We start from the raw sequence: 24,582 nt of genomic DNA, 5'->3' as shown, positions 1-24,582 counted from the left end.
TGCTTTTTTTTTTTTTCTTTTAACAAACTGATTCTTGTTCCCTAAGTTTAAGGCTGTGAAGCATCCGAGTAAGTAGTCATGGAAGCCACTGCCTTTCATTTTTTTTACTTACTTTTATAGCAGGCAGGGTGGAAAAGGGTGAAAATCAGGTTTATTTGTCAGATGTGATAAAAACAATTTACCAATGCAAGATTAGTTTGCATTGGTACTTCTTGGGTACTTCAAACTACCTGACATTGGCAGTAAACATTGGTGGAACTAGTACCCATATTGTTGCATATTGTTTCTTCTTGCATGAAACACATGGCAACTGTCCAGAAACTTTTGGTCTGTTATTATACTGTAATATTCTTCAGTACAGAGGAAGACAGGGGTTTTCCCCCCCCCCCCTTTCCTTTGAAATGATTTCCCATGCCTTTCACAGAACTTGGTAGTGTTCCAAAATTTTTCTAATCAATCTAACATTGGAGGTTGTCAGAGCAGATCTTATTCCCTAGAATTTATATGACACTATACATTTAATAACTGTTCTACATAAATCCTTTTTTTTCCTTTTTGTATTATTTCCTTTGCTTCTTGAGAGTCTTTTTTTTTTATTCAGATCTATTAAGTTATCTCCAATTTCACAGGCTTTAGTAAAGTATATCTAAAATTCCATTTCCAGAAAAATTGAATCAGCAAAATCTTTTTGATAATTTTCTGTCAAGTTACTTGCTTGGGGTTTGTGACTCACTCATTTGAAAAACTCCTAAAAAGACAGGTGTTAGAACTTTGAGGAGGATTAACTGTTCTGATTGAACTGGTTAGTAAATTCAGTCATCACAACACACTGAATTCTGATAGCAAGTTTGGTGATTATGGGATTGTTTTGTTCTGTTTATATACTGAGTGGCTGTCTTAACAGAGTTACCAAAATACAGGAGTTTTCTTTGTTTTGTTATGGTTTCACTTCGTTCTAGTCCATAATCATAAAACAACCATATTAAACATAAAAATGAAACTTAGGGGCGCCTGGGTGGCTCAGTCGTAAGCGTCTGCCTTCGGCTCAGGGCGTGATCCCGGCATTCTGGGATCGAGCCCCATATCAGGCTCCTCCGCTGGGAGCCTGCTTCTTCCTCTCCCACTCCCCTGCTTGTGTCCCCTCTCTCACTGGCTGTCTCTCTCTCTCTGTCAAATAAATAAATAAAATCTTTAAAAAAAAATAAAGCTTAAAATTAAACAGTAGTAGTGACTCAATAGGCAAAGGGGTTGCTTCCTCATGTAAATGCTTATAAACTCCTGGTGCTCACAAGTTGGTTTCACCGTCTTTGTCTGTTAGCATCACTGACATAAAAATACCACACCACATGTGCTCCATAACCTCTCTACGTCGTAGTGGCCTCCATTTCTGAAGAAAACCCTCTATATGGTTTCTGTGGAGTATCGGATTTGATGTGAATAGAAAAATCCTTGTCTACAAATATGGATGGTAAGGGCTGTTGATGGTGTATTAAAATCATAGATCATTGTATTGTTATTGTTTGCTGTGTGGTTTTTGGTTGGCCCTGGCTGTCCTTTAATCCTCACCTTCAGTGCTGTGTGGTCTGGGGACCTCTTTGCGCTATGATTTACGTCCCTGCTACTCAGTGTGCTCTGCGGACTAGCAGCACTGGCACCTGTTGGTTGCTTGTTAATACAAAATCCCAGGCCCTAATCTGCTTTTGAATTGTACCTCCATCTGATTTGTGCCCACATGAAAGCTTGCGAAGTGCTTTCCTTCATGATCTGACTGGCTTCTTCTGGTGCCCATGTTCCTAACATGACTTCATTTTCTGGGATGAATTTTCTTTTTGTTTATTTGTTTAAAATGCTGATAACCCCACCAGCAACACCTTTCTTTTTATCTCTGTAGACTTCTTTCTCAGTCAAGTTAATTACATCAGCACAGTCCCATATAAATGCACTCTACCTGACGTTCTGTCTTTAGAAACTGACCATCTCTAAGATGAGTCCTCATTATCGCCTCCGAGCTCACCTCAAACATGTCTGTTAACTGGTGTTAAGGTTATAGAAGCCAAACAGTAAAAGTGAATCAAGGAAAGAAGGCCTGCAGGAAGGAGGAGCACTTTAGAATGTTCTACCCATTCACAGCTTGGTCCATGGCTGTTTCACAGGTCTTTTAAAGGCAGAGGGATCTGTCTGTTGGAATCTTTGCACAGTAGTTCTCCTTTGTTCCTTCCTTGAGTCTAGTTGAGCAGTTCACAAACTAATGTGCTGAAGAATTACTGTATAGCGATGGTATGCAATAAAATGCATCCTGCCCTTGGTGGCCTAATGAGGGTATTGAAGGGTAGTTTTGACTACATGAAATTTTTATCTTATATAGTCATTTAAAATGTACTCTCTCTATATAATGGGGCTGTATTTTTTTTTTCTAACATAAATAACTGAAGTTCCTAAGTGTTTGTATCATGAGATTAAATATTCAGGATTACTATGTTATTTTGTCATCAATATTGACAATTTTTAAAAATTCATGTGTTATATAGGTAAACGAACAGATAATTCAGAAAACAAATACTTCAATGTTAATACTCAATTGTTTGGCCAGGATATAAAAAAGATTATATAACAAACTAAAAATGGAAAAACTGGTTATTTATAGGAGCACTGGGGTAGTTCAGTTGGTTAAGATCTGTCTGACTCTCAGCTTAGGTCTTGATCTCAGGGTCGTGAGTTCAAGCTTCACACTGGGCTCCATGCTGGGCATGGAGCCTACTTAAAAAAAAAAAAAAAAAAAAGGAAAAACTGAGCCTGATAGTCACCAGATAAAATGCTGTCCTTCTTTCTATAATGTCACCATAGCTGTACAATGACAGTTATGATTTAATTGCCATGTGTTATATTTCAGCATTATATTAATTTTGAGTGTTCCTGGTTGTTCTTTCAAGAACATATATTGAAGAGGGGCTCCTGCATGGCACAGTCAGTTAAGCCTCTGACTTTTGTTTTTGGCTCAGGTCATGATCTCAACATTGTGAGATCAAGCCCTGCTTGAGACTCTTCTGAGACTCTCTCTCCTTCTATTTCTGCCCCTCCCCCCAGCTCTCTCTCTTATATAAATAAATAATCCTTTTTTTTAAAAGAAACTATACACTGAAGAATATATGCAGAATGGTACATACATTATTTTCATTTATTAAAGATCCACCAATCAGGAAGAAGATGTGGGAATGGATGCGTACTGAACTTACCTTTGGGCTGTTCCTAACTCAGACTATGTGAGGAAGAAAGGACTGAACATTAGAGTGTGTGTTGACTAAGAATAGGAGAGACTAGCCAAGTCAGTGCTCATGAGTTTATAAAAATGTTAGCTATTTTGCAATATGAACCTTTCTGTTAATTTGGGTTTAAGGCTAAATAAGCATTATATAAATACATTGAAGTCAGACTGCTGACAGAGTGGAAATGTTTTGTTTTCTGAAAATACCACAGACTATTTTTGAAACATTTAGACTTTGGCATTGACCAAGTGTATTTTCCAAGTACCTTTACCCTATTTAAAATATGAATACATACAGTCCACATGTTTCTGATTCATTTGCAACTAATTTATCAAAATTGGCAAGACCTATTTGCTAACCACAAGGTCTAAGGAGCCAGTTAAAAAAGAAAAAAAAGGGGAAAAAAAAGCCTTTTTAAATCTTCTTTTTGGACCACTCAATTAATCCAGAGGGGATTCAAACTTTGATTATGAGAGTTCATTAAAAACTGAGAATCAGTGTTTCCTTTCACTTGATTTTTTTCTGTTTGATCTCCTTTGCCATTCTTAGAGGCCCCCAATCCTCCTTTGCTTGCCTTGCTCTCAAGATAGGTGGGACATGTTCCTTATTAGTATTAGAAATGAGAAATTCCAAAAATATGTATTATGAATATTAATGCTTCCATTCCCCCTGGTTCTTATTTTCAAAAAGAAAAAAGTTATTAGAAGTCAACTGTATAATAAATTCACATTTTCTTTGAGTTTCTTTCATATTTAACTGTTGGTGTGTTTCAGTGCAGATTTTCTCTGCTTAAACTTTCTCTAAAACCCAGTACTGAAGTGCAGTGTGCATATCAGCAATTAATTAAGTAGTTGAATATCTATGCATCGATCCATTAATTAATCAGTTAACAAATATTTCTCATATTATTCAGTCTCCCAAATGTGTGAAATCGTAGGATTTGCCTGGACACTTACTTAATGTACAGAATCCCAACTCCCTGCTCTGGAAGGGGAGGAATATGTGTTTAACCAATGCCCCAGAAATGAGGGTAAAAAACCACGGGGGCTCCAAGGGCCACATAATGGAAGAGGAATCTGCATAAGAAAATTACCAGATCATGGCAGAGAAGGGAAGAAGGGGAAGTGGAGTCAAAGAAGCAAACAAGAATTCCAAGGGCAAGAGAAGGGCTTAATAGCACTGAGAGATTGATGTGCCCCTAGTCCCTCCTGATGGCTGGTCACTGTGTGTAAATTTTATCATCTGATCATGTCAAATGCTGACAACCTGGTAGTGGAAAAATGCAAGAGTATCTTAACTCAGCCTAGTTGCAGATCAGGCTTCTACTTACTGCGTTACCATCAGCAAATCATTTAGCCTCTTGGAACCATAGTCTAGTCATCTACAAAAGCAGGATAGCGTTTCTAGCCACATCTTCTCCTTCACAGAGTTGTTGTGAGTATTGGGTGAAATCATGTGTGGTTATTAAAGTGCTGTATCTGTGGGGTGCCTGGGTGGCTCAGTCGTTTCAGTGTCTGACTCTTGGTTTCGGCTCAGGTCATGATCTCAGGGTTCTAAGATCGAGCCCTGCATCAAGCTCTGTGCTTAGCACAGAGTCTGCTTGAGATTCTCTCTCCCTCTCCCTCTGCCCCTCCTGCTCATGCTCTTTCTCTCTCTCTAAAGTGAGTGAATAAATCTTAAAAAAATAAATAAATAAAATAAATAAAAATAAAAATAAAAAATAAATAAAATGCTCTATCTGCAAAGTGATGATATTTTAAAACTATCCTGATAAACTGCACATGTTTACCGAGAAAAGTTTATTATCATCCATAGTCACATTTATGAAAGATTATTCTCATCAGCTTCCTGCCAGAGGGGAGACATATGCTTCAATGATCACAGGGAATGTCCACGGTAGGAAATACAAAGGTGGGCATCAGAAAGATAATGAGAAGAGGGATGACAACAAAGGACGGGGATGTTGAAGACGACACTCGTCCTGGGCCAGATTTACTGGAAACAGAATGGGCCATGCAGTCACAACATTCCAAAGTCCCTGCAATTTGGTGAAAGGAGAGGTGGTCCTTTGAGCTCAAGTTTTAAAGAAGTTGCATTTAAAAGACACATGCAATAGAATAGGCTCTTTAAAAGAAATAATAGCTTAATTGTTAGCAAATTCCCAGCAGATTTTCTAGTATTAAATGTACATTCTGGAAATAGAAAGGACATTTCATAAAAACTTTCTCTCTAGCCAAACAATGAAGAAGCAAGTGATACAGGTCTCAGCCCTTTGGATGACAGAATTACTGAACCCATGGAAGAGAAATGTTTCTCACTCTGGGACCTCTAGAATTACTGGTAACATGACTATGAAAAATGTGTCAAATAAACAAATGTACCAACATCAGAGATCACAAGTCACCGATTTCCCCATGAAAATATCAAGTATTTTACGCTTAGTTGGTCATATGTATGCTCAAATTATGTAAAGAGAGTATGTTTTAATATTTCTCATTTCTCTTGCTCTGCATTTATTATTAATATAATACAAAGGAAATGAAGGTGAGAGGTACGACAAAATACAGACAAGATGTCTTGGTAGTCAGACTGGTTCTGATTAAGGCAGCTGCTACTAGGGAATTTCCCAGAAAGGGATTTAAGTCTCCCAACCTTGGGTATAAGGAGCAGAAGAAATTATTGATGTACAAATAAGGGAAATACAGAAAAGAAGAATAGGGAGATGCTCTGCCAAGTGAAGGATTTTAAAGAGAGCCAAGTTTTCTTCAATTAATTTATTCATTCATAAAACGAATCCACACAACAATTATTAATTGAGCCCTTTTATGTGCCAGACATGTTGCCAGTGCTGGGGAGAAAGCAGGAAGGGATTGGAAGGGGCCCTTGCTCTTATGAAGCTCACAGTGTAATTGGGAAAGCCTTACATCTAACAAGTAATTAAGCAGAGTACTGCATGACTATTTGGATAGACAATGGGGTGCTGGAAAGAGATAAATGGAAACTCAGTTGAGATTGTGGATACTACATTAGTATCTTCAGCCTCTCCTTTCCCTCAGATCGCTATTTGCCTCAAACAGTGTAATTCTGTTCCAGCCTTCTTTTGATTTTAACAACAACAACAAAAAAAAATTGGAAGATTTGGGTTGCATGTCAGAAGCTGAAGAAACTCCTTGACTCAGCAGAGAATCAAGTGCTAGTTTTGGTGGCAGCCAAAGTTAACCTGTCCAACTAAATGGTTTAGGTAATTCACTTTAATTTGTATTATGTTGACAGAATCAAACTACCTTTTTTTGTTGTTTTTTTTTTTTTGCTTTTGTTTTACCTTTTAGTTTAATCTGGTCTATTATTGACATCGTAGCTTACCCTAAGAAAACAGTGTTTCTCTTGTTTGCTACTACCTGAAATTCCTCCACAATGACGAGAAAAAGGAGTGGTGTCTTGTATCCCACCTGAGACTCTTCTCCCTCACCCACAGACACTTTCCTGCCTGGGTCACCAATAAGAGGGACCGTGTCATGAATAGCCTCAGCCTAGAAAGTTCCTTTGCTTCTAAAGTTCCCTTCACCTGCCTGGAGATAGCACTTGCCTGAGAGCATCAACAAGAGGGATAGTGCCACAAAAAGTTCCTCTGGCCAAGGGAGTTCTCTTCTTCCCAGTAGGACCTGAGAATGTCCTCCCCCAGCCGGAGACACCAGGAAGAGAGATCCCACCACAGCAAGCACCTGGCCCAGGAAGCTTTCTACGTCCCTACCGGCCAAAGACTTCTTCCCTACCTAGAGGCACCAGGCAGATGGGCCTACGTAAGCTTCCTCTACCTCTTAAGCAGCATTTGCAGGGACCAGCAGGAGCCTCCATGACACAAGATAAACCAAACAGACCAAAATAGCACTGTGATTGCCATTGAAACCAGAGCCCATGAAAATAAATGGGGACTTGGATACTAAACCTAAATGGGGTGACTGCCTGCAAAAATAGGGAAAAAAATGTAAATAGGGACCCAGAGTCTCCTAACATAATAGCCAAAATATTCAGGACATGTTAAAAAATTACCAAGAACCATGAAAATCACAACTCAAATGAGAAAAGATGGTTAACTGACACCAATAACGAATGAATCAGATATTAGAATTCTATGACAAGGATTTTAAGGCACCTAAAATAAAAATGATTCAACAAACAATTACAAATTGTCTTAAAATAAATTAAAAAAAGGGAAAATCTCAGCAAAGTGATAGAAGTCATAAAACAAATGGAAATTACTTAACTGAAAACTACAACAGCAAACAGAAAACAAATAATAAAGTGGCAGTAGTAAAGTAACAATAATTATCTGAAGAAGAAATGGCTTCAATTCAAAAGGAATCAATCCACAAGGAAGACATAACCATCCTAAATGTGTATGGACCAAACAACATGAAGCAAAAGCTGAAGTGAAAAGAGAAATAAGCAAATTCACAATTATAGTTGGGACCTCAACACCCTCTTCTCAGCAACTGAAAGAACTACTAGACAGAAACTCGGCAAAGATGTAGAAAATCTGAACAACACATCAGCCAACAGGATATACAGAGTGCTCTTTATATGAACACTCTACCTGGTCGTAGCAGAGCAAACAATGTTTTCACACACCCACGGATATTTACCAAGATAAACCATATCCTGGGCCATAACAGAAACCTCAACAAGTTTTTAAAAAATAAAGAAAGAATTTAGCTTTTTCTGTGAATGGAATGGGATTCATTGCAGGGTGTTGAAGTAGTAGGACCTGTGAGACAGCTCTGGCACTGTTTCCTGTTGACAGCAAGGGCAGATGCGGTGAGACGAGTTGGGAGACTGTCCTCATAATATGGGCAAAAGGGGGTGGTGGGTTCAGATTAAGATGTTAAATGGAAGGCAGTAAAAGTAGTCCAATTCTGGGAACACTCAAAGTGCAAAAATGCTTTAATTTTGCTATCATTTGAAATAATATTCATGGCAAATAATAACAGAATACTTAGAAGAGAAGCATTATTGTGTCACACAATAAGACACAACTTGCCTTACTTTTCCCAAACAATAATTAATAAGATTTGTACCTCAAGGTGTTTGTGAAGAGTAATTGCATCACATTTAAGTTTGGTGAATTCAATGATCCTTTCTTGGCAAAGAGAGACAAGGAGAAGTTAATGGAAGAGGAGGAAACAGATAAATTCGGTTGCAATTCTTGCCTGCCTTTTCACTTAACAACCCTGGGATGAAGAAGGAGTCTGTTCTGCCCTAGATCGGTTCCGAGTGCCTCTCCGCATGAGCTCATGTTTAACAACATGGACTTTTGATATGACACAATCCCTACAAGCAAACCTGCTATGCTACTCGATGTTCAATCAGAGGAACAGCCATCTGTTCCAATACTAGAAGAAAAATTGACAGCGCTCGACGTATTGAGAGATGGGCTGTGGTCTCCAAAAAGGTAACTTCCCAAGGATTTTCAAGACATTTTTCTTATATGTAAATGTAACTTTACCTACTGATTTTCATACCTAATCACAAGTCATATGCAATTCCATTTGTATTGGAACATAATACTACTAACACTATATTCCAGGTAATATTAAACATGTTAATTTATTTAATCCCCATAACTCTGTAAACTTATATACATACATTCATACGCACATACACATATCTCCTATGAAGTTTTCATTTTATTCATGAAGAAACTGAGGAACAGAGAGGTTAGGAACTTGCCAGTATTACACATCTGGTGCTCAGCAGAGCTCGGGTTTCAAACTCAGGCGATCTGGTTCTGGAGGTTGAGCTTCCACAGGTTTAGGATATACTACTCTATGAACGCTTTTATGACTCAGGATTGACTTGTGCAAACCCCAAAATGCATACGTTCTTCCAAGCAAAGGAAAAGTGTCTTACCTTCTATGAGTCAATAGGAAGCCACTGAATTCACCATGTAGCCAGAAAGGTAGTTCAGTGTTGTGAGATTCAAAGCAAATGTTCAATGTACAGACCTCTGATGTTGAGAAAAAATACAGCCGTCTTTAAGACAATAGACAAACTTTCTGTGGCTTCCCCAGGTACACGAAGGTAGCACTTTCTGGGAATTAATGATCTGCTGAGTCATCATCCTCCACGCCCCTCCCCCACCTGCCCGATCCATCTTGCCCCTCCAGAATGTGAGCACCTGAATGGGTAGAATTCTGCTGTCTTACTCAGGATAAGATCCTAGGTGCTAGTAGAGTAGTAGAGTGCCTGGCACATAATAGATTCTTTAAAAATGTGTTGAATAAAGGAATTAAATAAATAAATTTAAATAAGTGAAAAATTATGATTGGGATGGTGATGATTGACTTTTTGGTCTTTATATACGAGTCAAATATGCAGCCATATATCACTCAGTAACCTTGAGGCTGCTGTTTTTCACTTCAGAGCCCCATAATTCTGCTGTCCTGAAAACACCCATTATGGGCCTTATGCAAAATCTTGAGATGTTTATCCCCAGGAGTAGTCAACATTAGGTGACCTATGGCAATTTTGGAAGGCAGCAGAAGTGCTATTAAAACTACTAGAAAGTGGTCACTCGCTTTTATGTATATGGCAAACTTGCTGTCTTTATTGCCACCGCCATACTAAGAGAAAGTAAGCATTTTTAGACTGAAGAGTGTTGATAATGAAATGGTGGGAGAGAAGCCGAATTCTTTGCTGAGTTCTAATGATTAGCAATAAAGACAGTTAAAGTTCAAGGGTGTTCCCTCTGAGGCAGAGTTGTTCCCTCAGGGCAATCTTTGCTTTTTTGTGAAACCAAACTGGCTAATTGGTATCCTCCTCTGAAATTGCCCACACGGGGTCCCTGGAGCCCTGTAAGTACCTAGGGCCCCCAGCTATCTAGCAATAATGGGGACAAAAGGAGAATAAATTATCATTAAAGAATCATTGTCCTCCAAAGCTGGCAGCTTTGGCAATTGAAAACATCAAAATGTGCTAGGTCATTTAATAATTCACTTCCTGAGGTGCAATCAAATTCTAATTGAAATGTATGTTCTAATTAGCGCTATGTGGGAAACTTAAAATAGAACCACACTTCTAAAGGTATCTCTTTGAGAACTGCTAGCTTTAGTTTTATTGAACAGCTTTCCCTTCATCTTCATAACTTTGTAGTTCATATAGATTTTATGAAGATAACTATTCTTGTAAATCTGGTGTAGGGTTTTCTCTTTCCCCCCCTGGGCTTTGTTCACTCTCGGAATTCAGACGCCTGACTCTGGAACAGAAAGTGAACATGCGTGCTTTGCAGATGATTCTAACTTATACATATGGCTATTATGTTATACGTTTTAAACATTATATTTAATGCAATGAATTCAAGTGCTTTCCATATGGGATGTTTTTCTTCAACTCCTGGTGGGTTAGTTCCTTCTCTTGTATTCCATAACATTGAGGGGTATACTAATGGGCCAAAGCATGACCACTTACCAGCTCCAAGTTTGTACAGAGTTAAGACTCTTTTGGCTGCAAGAATTCTAAGCCAGCTTAAACTAGTAGGACAAATATTGCCTCATTAAATGGGAAGTCCAGAGCCAGGGTAAATTTTAAGTGTGGTCAGCAGCGCAATAATGTCACTAAAGCCCTAGGTTCTTTGTTTCTCTCCTCTCTGCTAAATTCAATGTGGGCTTCATTCAAAACTGGTTCCTCTCATTGTACCAAGAAAGTTGACAGTGTTAAGCAGCCTTTATTCTTTTTCTCGTCCAGCAGGAGAGGAAAAGAGAGAAAGCTTACCCACAGGCAAGGTCTTTGTTGTCAGCCTGGATGGGCCATCTTAGGCTGCAGACCAATTATAATTGTCAAGTGAACGCAGTCAGCTTCAGTGACTAATACAGTAGCCACTGGCCACATATGGCTACTGAGCACTCAAACTGTGGCTAGTCCTAGATGATATGTGCTATAAGTGAAAAAGATATATTGGATTTTAAAGACTTAATATGAAAATATATATATATATCATTAATAATTTGTATGTTGATTACATATTGACAATATAATATTTTAGATATGTTGAATAAATAAAATATGTAATTAAAATATGTATTTAATTTCTTTTTACTTTTTTAAAAACGTGACTGCCAGAAAAATTTAAAATTTCTTGTATGGTTCTCTTTATTTCTGTTGAACAGTGCAAGCTAACTAAACAGGATTTATTCTGGAGTGGGGAGTCAGATGCATACTTAAGCAAAATTCAGGGTTTTCTTGGAGGGAGAATTGGTGTTGGGTAGACAAGGGTATGGTCTACTACATCTGCAGAACTATTTCTTTATTTACTCTTGCCATTTTTATTCTAATTTCTAATGGCCACCTGGAGGATATAGAAAAATCAATACCTACACATGGGTTTCCTTTGGGACAGGACTGTTTTCTCTGAGCATTCCAAGCCTACAGCCACTGTACTGTCCAGGTATCTTGAGATAGCAAGGATTTTAAGTACTGCTCCTGATTTTCCTGCAAATGCACTTATAATGGGGAACAAATCTGGATTGATCTCCCAGGCCTGAGTTCTTTCTCTTCCACTATGTATCCCTAAAAAATTTTGTTTCATATGCAATACTTTATTGTTAGTAAAAGTATATGTAAGGGCAGCGCCAAATATGCTGTGGGGGACAGGAGAGTCTTCAGTGGATGTTTTTTACTGCTTTTCTACTTGGCACCTCTTCTCTTTTTCCCTTTTGCTTTCTGTCTTACACTTAGAGGTATAAGGATTCTTTTTTACATTAACCTTACTGTGCAGTTAGTCCTGTCTGTCCGTTTGACAGCTAATCTTGCAATTGTTCTAAGAACAAGGATTCAAAAGGATCTGAGAGTGATCGGGAGGAAGGTAGCAATGAGTAAAGAAAAGTCAGCGTGAATTCTCAACAAATTATATGTTGTGGTCAGGATGCCCAGTCGTAAAGTGAAAGGTCTTCCTTTAAGAAAAGTTCTGCCTCTCTCTGTTCAAGGTGTGCAGGCAGGGCAGCACTGCATTCTATTTTAGAGTCAAGGACACCCAGAGCTGCTACTTTGCTGGTGGGCAGGAGTTACAATACCTCAGTACTTCTATAATCATCATTAGGTAGCCACTGCCTCAAGCTCCCAAATGCCCTTCTTGCCGCCCTCACTCTCCTGGCCCCTCTCCTCAACCCTGCAGGGCCGTGCAGCAACTCTTGGCCCCGAGGGGGCCTCCAGTCCTCCGCCACACTTGCAAACAACCCCACCCCTTGTTCCGTGTTTTGAACCTGCCTTACACGATTGATCAGCTTTCGTCTCAGCAAAGAGACAGAGGAAAACAAAATGTTTGGTATGAAAACTAAGAAGGCAACTCAGTGCCTTTTCTTTGATGACGAATCATGAAAACCAAAATTATTATGATTTTTTCATTGATATCTGCCATTTAAAGACCTCACTTGAAGTGTCATAGTGGTGCGGTGAGAAGATCACTGAAATTGGTGACCCCAAAGCTGTAGCCCAGTGCCTACCCTGATACCTGCCACCTGTGTGAACTTGGAAAGGTGCTTCGTTTCTCAAAGCCTCCATTTCCTCATTGGTAAAAAGCAATATGGGCAGTTCCTGCTTCAGAGTTGTGAAAGTAAAAAGGAAATAACCAAAAGCATCCAACCCTGTCCATGGCACTTCATCAATGCTCAATAAATTCTTATCAAATTAGAACTTGAAAAGGTGGAGAAAAACTGCTTGAAATCAGAGTCTTTGTAACTTTTTAATGAGGTGAAACATACATGCAGAAAAATGCATGAATCGTTGGTGTTTACCTCAGTGAACTCTTACCGTGGGAATGTATGTGGTAAGCAGCACCCACATCTAGAACTAGAACGTCATCCACACCCCAGGAGCACCCTACCTCCTTCCAGTCACCCAGCCCCACCAGGCTCTTGATGCCAAACTGAGAGTATAGTTCAGTGTGGAAAGAGAACACTGCGCACATCCTGATGGGCTTTAATGCTGAAAAATAAACAAACACGGTTGGCTGAGTTGCTTTCCAGCCTGTAGAGAACCTGTGATAGTTTAAGTAGAGGACAGTTAAAGAGTAGTATAAAATCATCCCCTCCTTCCCCATCTCTGTGTTGATTGGCAAGTGTGCAAACAGTGCTGGTTTGGGGGTAACGGTCCCTGTCCTCTTGGACTTTTACAAAAGGAGAAGCATTAGCAAAATGAGGAAACTCCCTGTCTGGGGATCCTTGAGCAGTCTGGTTTCTCTTAGTCTACAGGTGAGGGCTTGGACTGGAAGGGGTGGTCTGGGAAAGGCCGTAAGTGTCAAGCTAAGGATATCGATGGGTGGTGCGTAGCAAGGGCGACAAGGTGGAAGTATTCTTATCGTAGAGGACTGATTGAGGAAGAGAGAGATTAATTAATTAGAAGGCTTTGGGAAATAGGCTAAACCATGGCACCTTAGAATCACACACATCCTGTTAAAGCACAGATTGCTGGCTTATCCCTAGGGTTTCTAATTCAGTGCTTATCTAGGGGAGGATTAGAGAATCGAGATTTCTAACAAGTTCCAGGGTGCTGCCGTTGCTGCTGGTCTTGGTACCACACTTCGAGAATCACAGGTCTGAGCCAGAGGGTCTCAGCCTTCACAATACATTAGACTCACTTTGGAGAGAGTTTTTAAATACCAGTGCTCACCCTCTACCTCCGAAAAAAGAGTCTAGGGAAAAGCCTAAGCACTGATATTTTCTGAGACTAGTTCTATTTGTAACCAAGTTTGAAAACCAATCATCTAGATAGTGATTCAGAAATGTGGCGGCTTATCAGAATTCCCCAGGGAGCTTATAAAGCAGATTCCTGGGCACCACCCCGGAACATTCTGATAAGGAGATCTGGAGCGGGGCCCCGACATGCATGTGTTTACTCATCACTGACTGGTTATTCTGATGCAGAGGGTTTCTGTGCTGGCTTTGGGAACTGCTAGCCAGGAGAGAGAAGTGAAGGCATAAATCCTGGAAACAAAGTAGGAATGGCAATAGCAGAGAGTTCCTAAGATTTGCTGACTCATTAGATGTGCAGGCCAGGGGAAAGGAATTGAAGGCTGGAGGGTGAAAATTACTGAAAAGTCGCAAGAAAGCCCTGTGTGACAGTTGGGTATTGCCATGGATGATTGCTTGTGGCACCAAGAGCTACAATGTGAGGGGGTTATTTTCTTTCCATCAGCCTGGCCTCTGTAGACACCCCATCTTGTTGGACCCTGACAATCAGTGGAGGCTAATTCATGCAGGTGAAGCCCTAGGAGGCTCAAGTCTCTAACACAAGATAACAGTTGTTAAATATCAGTAAGAAGCAATAATGACCAAGGAATCCAGCACTTATGTCTCCCTCCTGAGCAAATTACATGGGAAGTCAAATTATAATCGGAAAGTTACTGAGTAGTCATGGAGTAAAGAGCAAAGGAGTTAATTGTATGATTTGACCTACATATATTAAATACATACTTTCATATATGCCATTTGAATGTATGATTCCAATATTTAGAGGCATCAGATTGTGATAAGTGGGTACATTCTTCTCTACAAGTAAATACTGGCGGAGACTGAAAGCCACACCCCCTGGTAGACAGTTCCTAATGGGCACAGCCAGTATTGGCCCGGGTGACTGCCGTGTTTTCCCTGTTATAGACAGACTAATTAACCTGTTATTTCTTTAGATTATGAATGTCCTCAAGCAGACGAGAGCCTCCTCTTGCTTACCCGTGGCACACTGTGTTTCTTGAGGTGATTTTATACATCTCTTGCCTAAGCAACGGTGTACTCAGTAGCTTAGCTCTCAGAGGACAATTCTGTTTTCCTTAATACTTCATTCTGGGGTGATTCCTCAATTTCACTGTTGCCACATACAGTTCATTTTTATTCTTTTGACAATTACTGGGCTCTATTTATATATTAGAATTAGAGGCTAAAAATTTAATTAAGAATTCTATTGTGTTTTTTTCAAAAAACATAATTTACTTTCAGGATTAAAAGAGACCTAGTTAACCATGAACATGTGAAGCCTTTATAGTCAGCTCAGGAGGTCACAGTGGGTGGGTCAACTCTTCACCTACTAAGAACGCCCTCGAAGAGCAGGCAGGCAACTGTAATTAGAAGGAAAAGAATCAAGCTCTGTAAGTGCGCCTGCCAACCTAAACCTGCAAAAGGATGGCAAGTGTCCCAACGGTATTTTAGCTTTACAGTTTTGTTGAAATGAAGCAACTCATTGTGAGAGTCTGAAGTAGAACAAAGCATTTTTATCGTACTTTATATAGTTACAAAAGAGATAAATCCAAACGACAGCATTTGGTTGACCTTTTTTGGGGTAAGGGTGGTTGAATGTAGACTCTCCAGATGCATATCTGTTGCTTAGTAACAGAAGGAGCAGCTTTTTGCTGGAGAGGGGAGAAGGTGCAGGTGGGGAAGGCCTGTATCTGCTTTCAATAGGAACAGACAGGATGTGTCTTCTCTGACCTCTTGCTACTTTCCTCTTTATGTCAGGCCTTCTGGGTGATTGTGCTCAGATTCTTATTTAAATCCAATTAAATCTAAGACTAGAGTAAACACACATGTGTATCATCCAGAAGATAGTATTAAAGGATTCTGCATTTAGGCCAGAGCAGCTGTATCTTTTCTATTTAAGATTTGTTCTTTTTCTTAGTATCTTGGGGGGGGGGGGGAGTTGGCAGTAAATATTGGAGGTTTTAATTTTTTTTTCTTTTTTCTTTCTTTTTTATTATGTTATGTTAGTCGCCATACAGTACATCATTAGTTTTTGATGTAGTGTTCCATGATTCATTGTTTGCAGGTTTTAATTTCACATGAAACCAGAGTGTCCCTCTTTCCCCTTTTTGGTCTAGGCCAGACTTACTGTCTTCAAATATTGCACACCTGCAGCTTTATGGGCCTTAATTGTCTTGATGAAGATTGGAAATTACATAGATTCTGGAGCAAAACTGCCCAATCTGCATTTTGGCTCTGATACTTTGTTAAGGGTATGACCTTAGGCAAATTACTTCACCTCTCTGTGCCTCAGTTTTCTGTTCTCTAGAGCAGAATGATAGTATCTGTCTCGCATGGGTATTGTGAGGATTAAATAAATTAACATGTGTAAAATACCCACTACAGTGCCTGGCACGTAGGAATTGCTTAATATTAACTTCCTCTTACCCTACACAACTAAGCCTAAACGTCATTTCCTGTAGGGAGTCTTGTCTGAAAAGCCTCCTCTCCCCTATGCAGGAGAGTTGATTTAGTTTCCCCATTGTGCCTTATATATTTCCTGTCACTGCATTTATGCCCTCTCAACCCTCAATCCACACTGCCCCACCCCACCTGCATTATCACTATACGTGCTTGTGTGTGACTGATCCGCAACTAGCGTGTGAGCTCTGGAAGTTCCTAATTGTCTTCTACTCCCCAACGAGTAGCACAATAACCAGTGTGTGGTAGAGGTTTTGTGAATGTCCATTGAAAGCATAAAGAACCGTGTTTCTGAGATACAGAAACCTATAAACATTCTTTCATTATCATCAAACACTTTCAAGGAAGAAGATGATAGAAGGCTACCCTGTTGAGGGCAAGACTTCACAATACTTGCGTACTCACTTCTTGCCAACGTAAATTATAAAAGGTCATCAGGCATTACAAGAATTTAGCTTACTACAACATTTTCATGTTTCATGAACATAGATGAGAAGTGTGTTGATCAGTCAATGACTCAACTTGGAGCATAACCATCCCGAAACTAGCTAGGTGACCTTGGGCAAACCACTTCATCTCAATAGCATCTGATTAGTAAACTGGGAGCAGTGATGGACTATCTGCACTCCCTACCTCAAGGGAGTGTGAGAAAATGAGAGAGTATGATTTTTGTGGACACTGTGTAAACTGACGGATACAAGGCAGTTCTCACCAAGGAGTAATTATGCTCCACTTCCCCCTCCTACACCACCCTGGGGGATATTTGGCAATTTCTGGAGACATTTCTGGTTGTTACAGCAGAGGGGATATCACTGGTAGAGGCCATGGATGCTGGTAAAAAATTTACAATGCACGGAAGAGTCCTCGGCTCCCCCAACGAAGAATTATCAGGCCCAAAATGTCACTAGAGCTGAAGCTGAATAATCCCAATAAGGTGCACTGTGACGTTGCTTAACATTCAGTTCCATTAACATGTATTCTCGCAATCTTACTGAACAAAACAAAGGATGGCAATAGTACCTAAGTTTTCCAAAGTATAACTTGGAAACATGTGGATTTATGCTCTTCTCTGCCACCTTACTAAACTAGTTGTTATTATTGAGCCAGGCGCTCTTCCAAGCACTTTACTTGTATTAATTCATTGACTCCTCACCACAACCCTTTGAGGTGAGCACTTTATTACCCCTATTTTACAGATGAGGAAAGTGAGGGAAAGTGACAGAGCCAGGTTCAAACTCAATCTTGCTCCGAACATTGCACACATAACTGGGTACCACTAAGAGTCTCCATGCTCAGTCCTCCACTGACTTTCTGCTTGAAATGCCATTTGTAAGCATGTTTGATTTTCCTTTCCCTGCCACCTTTGACAGAGAAATGACTCTGGTTCATTGGGACTTCTTAGCAGAGGACCTACTGAGTCTGAGGTATTGGACTGGTTGAAGAAAACAGCAACAACTCAGAGAAGGGCGTAAGAAAATAAACGTCTCAAGAATTTGGGATTTGAGTCCGGTAATCTATGTAGAAGCACTTTGCAAATTGCAAGGCAGTGGCTTTCAAGCTGTAATATATTCAAAATTACCAGAGGAGCTTGTTAAAAATGCTGATTTCCCAGCATCACTCTAAGAGCTTCTGATTCAGCAAGTCTGGAAGGTTCCCAGGGATCTGCCTTTTTAACAAGCTCCCCTCTGAGCCTGATGCAGGTGGTCCGAGGGGCTTACACCTTAAGAAACACTACTGTACACCCGGGGCTGGGGGACGAGAGCTAGCTAATCCCAGAAGAAGATCTGGGTTTGCCTGCACAGTAATTCAAACCACCTGCGTGAGAGCTTTGTTGTGCTGTTCTGGTCCCTACAACTAGCTAGCCTGAGGCCCGAGAGCTTGATTGAGAGGGCAGGGACGGGAAGGACAGAAAGGAGCAGGGCAATTATGAGCACTTCCAGGGAAGTGACTGTTTCTCTGCTCATGGTGAAGGAGCTGTCACTGGAGCCCCTTCTTCCTGCAGTGTCCCCCTAATTGGCTGTTGTAGCTATCATTCTGCCCCAAGGGAATTTAATAGAAACAAGGAGAAAGAAGAAAAGACATAACTTGGAGCGGAAACAAAAGGGATGCGGGGCTTATTTCCACCCTCAAGGAGAGAAGCCCTGATTGGTCCCTTTCCCCAGGGTCCTCCCTCACACCATCTCTGCGACCTTTCCCCTCCTTTTTCTTTTCTCCCTCACAGGGCCCAATAAACACAAGTTGTCTGGGAAAACAGAGCTTTATAATTATCCAGGGAAAATTCTGATGGCCCAGCATTCTGCCATAAAGTAACGTTGTGCTATTGCAAAGTGGTGATGTTCTTAACCTTCTTGCTGAATCTCATTACCTTGGAGGTGAACACTAGGCAGAGGCTGTTTTATTCTGTGCATCTTTCCAAGGGATCAATTGAATTATTTTGATTTAAATATCTGAGCATTATATGACATGCATTAACAATATAGGCAACTTACCTTTCACTGAACTAAGTAATTTAAAGTCATTTGAGCAATATAGTGTAGCATAGTGATTAAGACCGCCTGGCTGGGTCCTAGCCCTGCAAATCACTAGCTGTGTGACCTTGAAGGTTACTTTACATTTCTAAGCAGCAGGTACTAATCTATAAAATTGAGATAATAATAGGACTTTGCTCCCAGCACACACACAAAAACACACGCACACAACTCTTCAATGTATTGTTGTGACCACCAGATAAGGCAATTTACGCAAAATATTTTGCCTCATTTATAACAAACCAGCGATAGTTTGACTCTGTTGTTTTCAACCTTTTATTTTTCTCCTGAAGTATAAACGTTTGATATTTTAAACCTAATATCTGGACAAAAACTAGAATAAAAATACAAGGAAAAGAGAAGCAATGAAAGCAATGTTTCCGCTCTATTTGCATTCAATTTCAAATGCTCCTAACACACTGGGAGCAGAACAACAGATGAATTCCATCCAGAGGGAAGTACACATAATTTACAAAGCAGACATAGGAGAACAAGATAAATCACTCAGTTGCTTACCACACACATTGTGAGATATTGACTGTGGATTAGAAGTTTCTTACCAATAGTTTGTCCTCCATTTCTTGAGTGGTTTTATATTTCCAGACTGCAAACAAATGATTATATGTGTGAAAAAAAAAATATGTGATAGGCTAGAGCACAATTTCAAGTGAGGCAGAATACCAGGGGCTCCGGAGTTCTAGTATGTTCCGTGAGAGCCCTCTGCACGGGGAAATCTGAGTGTAGTGTTGCTGACAGCCATCTCATTCATGTGCAGGTTCCTCCTGGGTACAGCTCTGAGAGCAACAGCCCCTAGTGAGCGCAGGTTACTAAGCAACGCATCTGCACTGAGGTATGCAAGGAGAGAAAGTCTTGGTTTTAAAAACAAAAGAAAACCGAAAAGCCCTGCAGAGCAGAGCTAATAATACAACCTGCTCTTCTTTAAGTAAATTAACCCTCAAGCTAGTTTACCTTTACCAGATGTACAACCTCATGGAAATTGAGTTAGAAAGCATGCTACAGTTTTAGAAATTAACTTCAAGCAACGCTTTTAATTAATGCCAATAAATTTTATGTTACACTGGAACCTCATATAGTGAATCCTGTTGTGTGCATCATCTCAATTGGGTGCCTGAATGGAAGCTAATTGTCATTTGAATAATAGTTTTAGCAACAAACTTAGCCACTTTATAGTTTTGGATTTACAGTTGTTCTATTATTTTCCTATTATCTAAGGCATACACACTTATGACAAAAATTATTAGTTTTGAAGTCGTTAATGCAAAGATGATAACGAATAATAGTTGACTGGATCATTAGAGCTTCTTTTAAGAATTCCAAATAGATCTGTATGTGTTTGGGTGTTCCCATATAACCGCTGAGGAGGACACAGGGAACATTTTCTTGTTCTAATTCTTACTTTGATTAGCATTTATGAAGCACTGATCCGTGCTGGGCCCCACACTTGACGCCAAAGTGTAGGTGGAGAAGGAAGAAGTTGCACCAAGAAATGACACCAGGTCCAACCACTCAAGAAGCATCCTTTTCTTACAGAAGAGATAGACTTGGTCATAGATAATGCAAGAGGTGATGGAGAGAGGAACGCAGAAGTTCTTAAAATTATGTCATGATTACGAAAATCACTAACTCCAAATTGCCAAGTTAGAGCGCCACTCTTCTAACCTTTCCTGGGATAGGGCGGGAGAGCAGCTCAGAGGGAGTTGCAGACGATTAGAACTCCCAAATAGAAATGAGCTTGGGTCTGACAGACCCTGTCTCTTTTAACCTTTTTCACACTGCAGTCTACACATAAGGAAAACCATAATTTCATTTTTACGATGAGTTGAGGTAAAAGCACTTGTATTGAAGGAGAACGAAGCTCCAGTGACCCAGGTCTTGTCGAGCTGCTTCTGAGGCACACATATTTGAGACATGCTGCTTACCTGGTTTTATCTACCAGGGAGCCAGAATCTTCGTTGCCCCTACACAGCTAACTGTGGTATGTGCACTGTAGCATGCTTAACAAGGCAAACTGAGCTGTGATGGAACTGCAGCCTAAACACTCACTGGTTTACATGACCTTGGGCAAGTTAGCTCACCTCTCTAAATTTGGGAACGTAACAGGCTGTATCCTCAAAAGCCATGTTGGGGCTTGAAAGGGAAGGAAGAAGGTATATTCCTATATATAATCATCAAAAACCCTCCCCTATTTTGAATCAAGTGGAAACAATGAATAGAAGCTCTCCATTGGGGGAAAAAAATGCCTCTATATAAAGCTTGGTATTCCCCAATGTTCACACACCATTATCCTAATAAATTGGCTGGTGGGGGATGTGCTGATTGGAAAATGACTGTTCCTATTGCAAAATAACACAGGGTCGTAAAACACATAGCCCATTTTTATTTAAAATTATGTTTTACTCTTTTAGAGTTTTTCCATTAATTTTGATTTGAGAAAATGTCATATTAAAAATTGCTTTTTGTTGAGTACTGCATTTTTTGATGCCCCCTTAAATTTTGCTCTTGTGGTATCACTTGCTTCAACCTAGTGTTAGTTGTGAAAATACAGACTCTGAAGGACTATTATAATTAGGAATAAAGTTTGTAAAATATTTTCATGGCATCGATACTTAAAAATAGTAGGCGTTGCTATTTTGCAGGACCTACAGAGAACCCGTAGCTATTACAGAACACATTTGCTGAGAATCCCTAAAACAGCAGTGTGAGAACAGCAGGAAGCTTAGTAAATCCATTTGAAAGGATAGAGAGCAAGCTCTAAGATCAGCCAGATTAACCAGAATGTGCAAGGAAAGGGGTGTTAACCCAGTTGGGGTTACTCTTCTCCAGTTCTGGGCACCCTCTCGTGTTTCCCAAGCCGTATGCCCTCCCGTCACTTTAGACCCTAGTGAGTGTACTCAGGTAGTTTTTAGTCTTTGCCTGCACCACAAAGTCTGTAAATACTGAGTTTACCAATTGACTTTGACAAAAAACTCTGATTGACTCCTTTATGTTCAGCAAAATGCTGACAGCCTGCCTAATGGTGCTGTAAGCCTTCTGTCTCTCCAGCTAGGTAACTAACTCTTCTCTCTGGTCCAACATTGACTCTCAATGGGCAGACCTGGGGATTTTAAACCCCTCTTTGTCAGAAAGAGCAACTTTCTGGTATGAGTCTGACCAAAAGAGTCCCCTGTGAGCCATACTTTGGGGGTACCTGAGCCTCTGCCTCCAACAGCAGTGCAACAATGCAACAGCTTTCCTGTTGAACCCCTTGACCCACCATACTGTGAGGGCTTCAGGAAATAACCCAGTGGGACACATCACCTGCCTCTGCCTCTGAAAGTGAGATCCTGGGGTAATTTGATGGCAAACACAATAAAAGAACCAGTATATAGTTTAATTCAACAAATGCTGAAAAATTAGCACAGTGACTGCTCCGAACTACCTCCATTTATTCTGGAACTCGGAGTCTGGCAGAACAATTCCATGGTAATTTTGCAATACGTTGCTTCCAGCATAGGAAGGCAAATAAATAGGTGCTTTCGCTTTTCATTCCCTGAGCCGTTTGCAGAGAATGGGGGAAAGAACCCACAACAACCTTTTAAATATTAAAAAAAAATTTTTTTAGTCTTCAAAAGAGAAAGTGCTTACAAGAGGAAAGACTTGACAGAAAGTAATATGTAGACACAGCACAGGGCTTCTCACTTCTGATGAGTTTGCCGCCTAAATAGTAAAATGTGCTCTTTCCTCGTCCACCTTGTTTCCACAGAGACCTCAGCTGACAAACAGCCTGTCACCAACAGTTAGCGCCCTTTGTCTGCTCTGGATGCTGAAGGCTCTGTGAGCAAGGAAGGAGCAAATGTGGAATAAATGTTAGCTGCTGATTTCATTCTCACTTGGTACTTTCTCTCTCTCACCTATGAGTCACTAAGGAGCGCTCAGATTTGCCTCAATCGGACTCACTTTACACTCTGACTTTTCTTCTATCCACTTTCTCCTCCTTGTGTGATAGAAAGAATGCAGGATGTTGCTCTGTTCTTCATTTGCTTCTTTAGATCTTAGCTGAAATATCTCTATTATCTATTCTCTTGACAAAAGCAATACGTGTACTGTAAGCTATTCCAACAATACAGAAATATGGAAAGGAAAACATTAAAAATCACTGATGTTACCATCAAAAAATGACCACAAATAACATCCTGACGTATCTTGGTCCGGTTTTTGCCCTTCTTCCCCTCCTCATTTATTTATTCTCTATCCATTTCCTTCCCCTACTTATTTGAAATGCCACTTATACATCAAATTCCCAAGCATTCATAGGTGTGTTTCTGGACTCAGTTCTGGTGATTTAGTTCCTATGGACTCTCAGAGTTCCGAGGGCTCTGCACATCATTTGCGATGTGATGGAAGACGGACGGGGTGTGGTGGATAGGAAGAGGATCCGTCTGCTAGGAGAGCTGGAGCTTCTAGGTCTCTCAGTCCTCCTTCTCCCAGACCAGCTTTTATCTTTGCCCAGGAATTAGGGCTTGTGTGCAAGATTTTGTTTGAATAAAGAATTATGTGGCAGAAACAAAAGAAAACCTCACGTATTCTGTTTCATTTTTCTGTCGGGATATGAGATGTTACTATTATGCTTTTGTAGCAGTTATCTTCATGCGATTGTATTGCTGTTACTGTTCTGAAGTGAGGATGCTTCTATATGGCCTAAAAAGCAATTATTACATGTATAACTCATAGGTGAGTACGGTATGAAATAGAGGCCCTCACCTAATTCCTGAGCCATCTCTGGGCACGATTGCCTTTTTTTGATGTCCCCTGTCGATGTTTGACCCCATCCCAGGAAGAGAACAGGTTCTCAGAAGGTCTGTGTTCATTTCTGGCTGTCCTCACCGTCCACGGGTGCTGTGAAACGGAGACCCAGCCGCGAAGGCTAGAGGACTCCACAGTGGCTGACCCTGACTTGCTACCCAACGACTGCTCACCTAACACATTATTTGTCTTGCTAAGGCGACTGACACCATGTAAAATATGGAACTGAGGTGCCCCAGTTGCTCTTTGTCTGTCTTTATGGGGATGGATGACCACCCTTACTGCTACAGCCTCCCTCCTCACATTCCCACATGCACTAATGAAACCTGTTAGGCTCCATGACTCATTTCTGCTCCAAGAGTAGCATTTCCCAGGATTACTGAGAGTAGGTCTATTTTGTGTAGGTAGAGAAAAACCAACCCCACTTCTCTCACCCACGATGTGGCCTTGCCTCATCACCCAAGAAAGAAAATAACAAAAAAAGCTTTACATTGGTACGTCTTAAATATTTTGAAGTGCGTTATCATCCTACCCATGAATACTTTGTCACATAGCAAAGTAAGCAAAAAGTCTCTGCTTTTTCTGAGAATTCATTTGTATATTAGATGGTCTGCCTCTCAATACTTTGATTTCTCTCTTGACTTTACTGGGGTCTTACTCATTTACATTCAATTAATAATTATTTGACTTACTAATGGCACTTATTTGAAGATCTAAAATATATACACCTCTGTCTTTGAGACTTCCTCGTAATTCTAAATCTATTTGAATGGATGTAAAGTAGATACT

At 40.2% G+C, this 24,582-nt stretch overlaps 1 long non-coding RNA gene across 1 annotated transcript in view; it reads left to right on the top strand.

The window, feature by feature from the left end:
• LOC148110055 (uncharacterized) overlaps positions 1-24,582 on the top strand; it is a 504,178-nt gene that overhangs the window by 377,568 nt on the left and 102,028 nt on the right. The window lies entirely within an intron of this gene.

The sequence above is a fragment of the Ursus americanus genome, chromosome 5 (assembly GCF_024610735.1).
Source record: "Ursus americanus isolate L20-20 chromosome 5, mUrsAme1.1.p, whole genome shotgun sequence".
Taxonomy (NCBI): Eukaryota; Metazoa; Chordata; class Mammalia; order Carnivora; family Ursidae; genus Ursus; species Ursus americanus.
The sequence above is the reverse complement of the archived record's forward strand: the minus strand, read 5'-3'. Positions and strand labels throughout refer to the sequence as shown.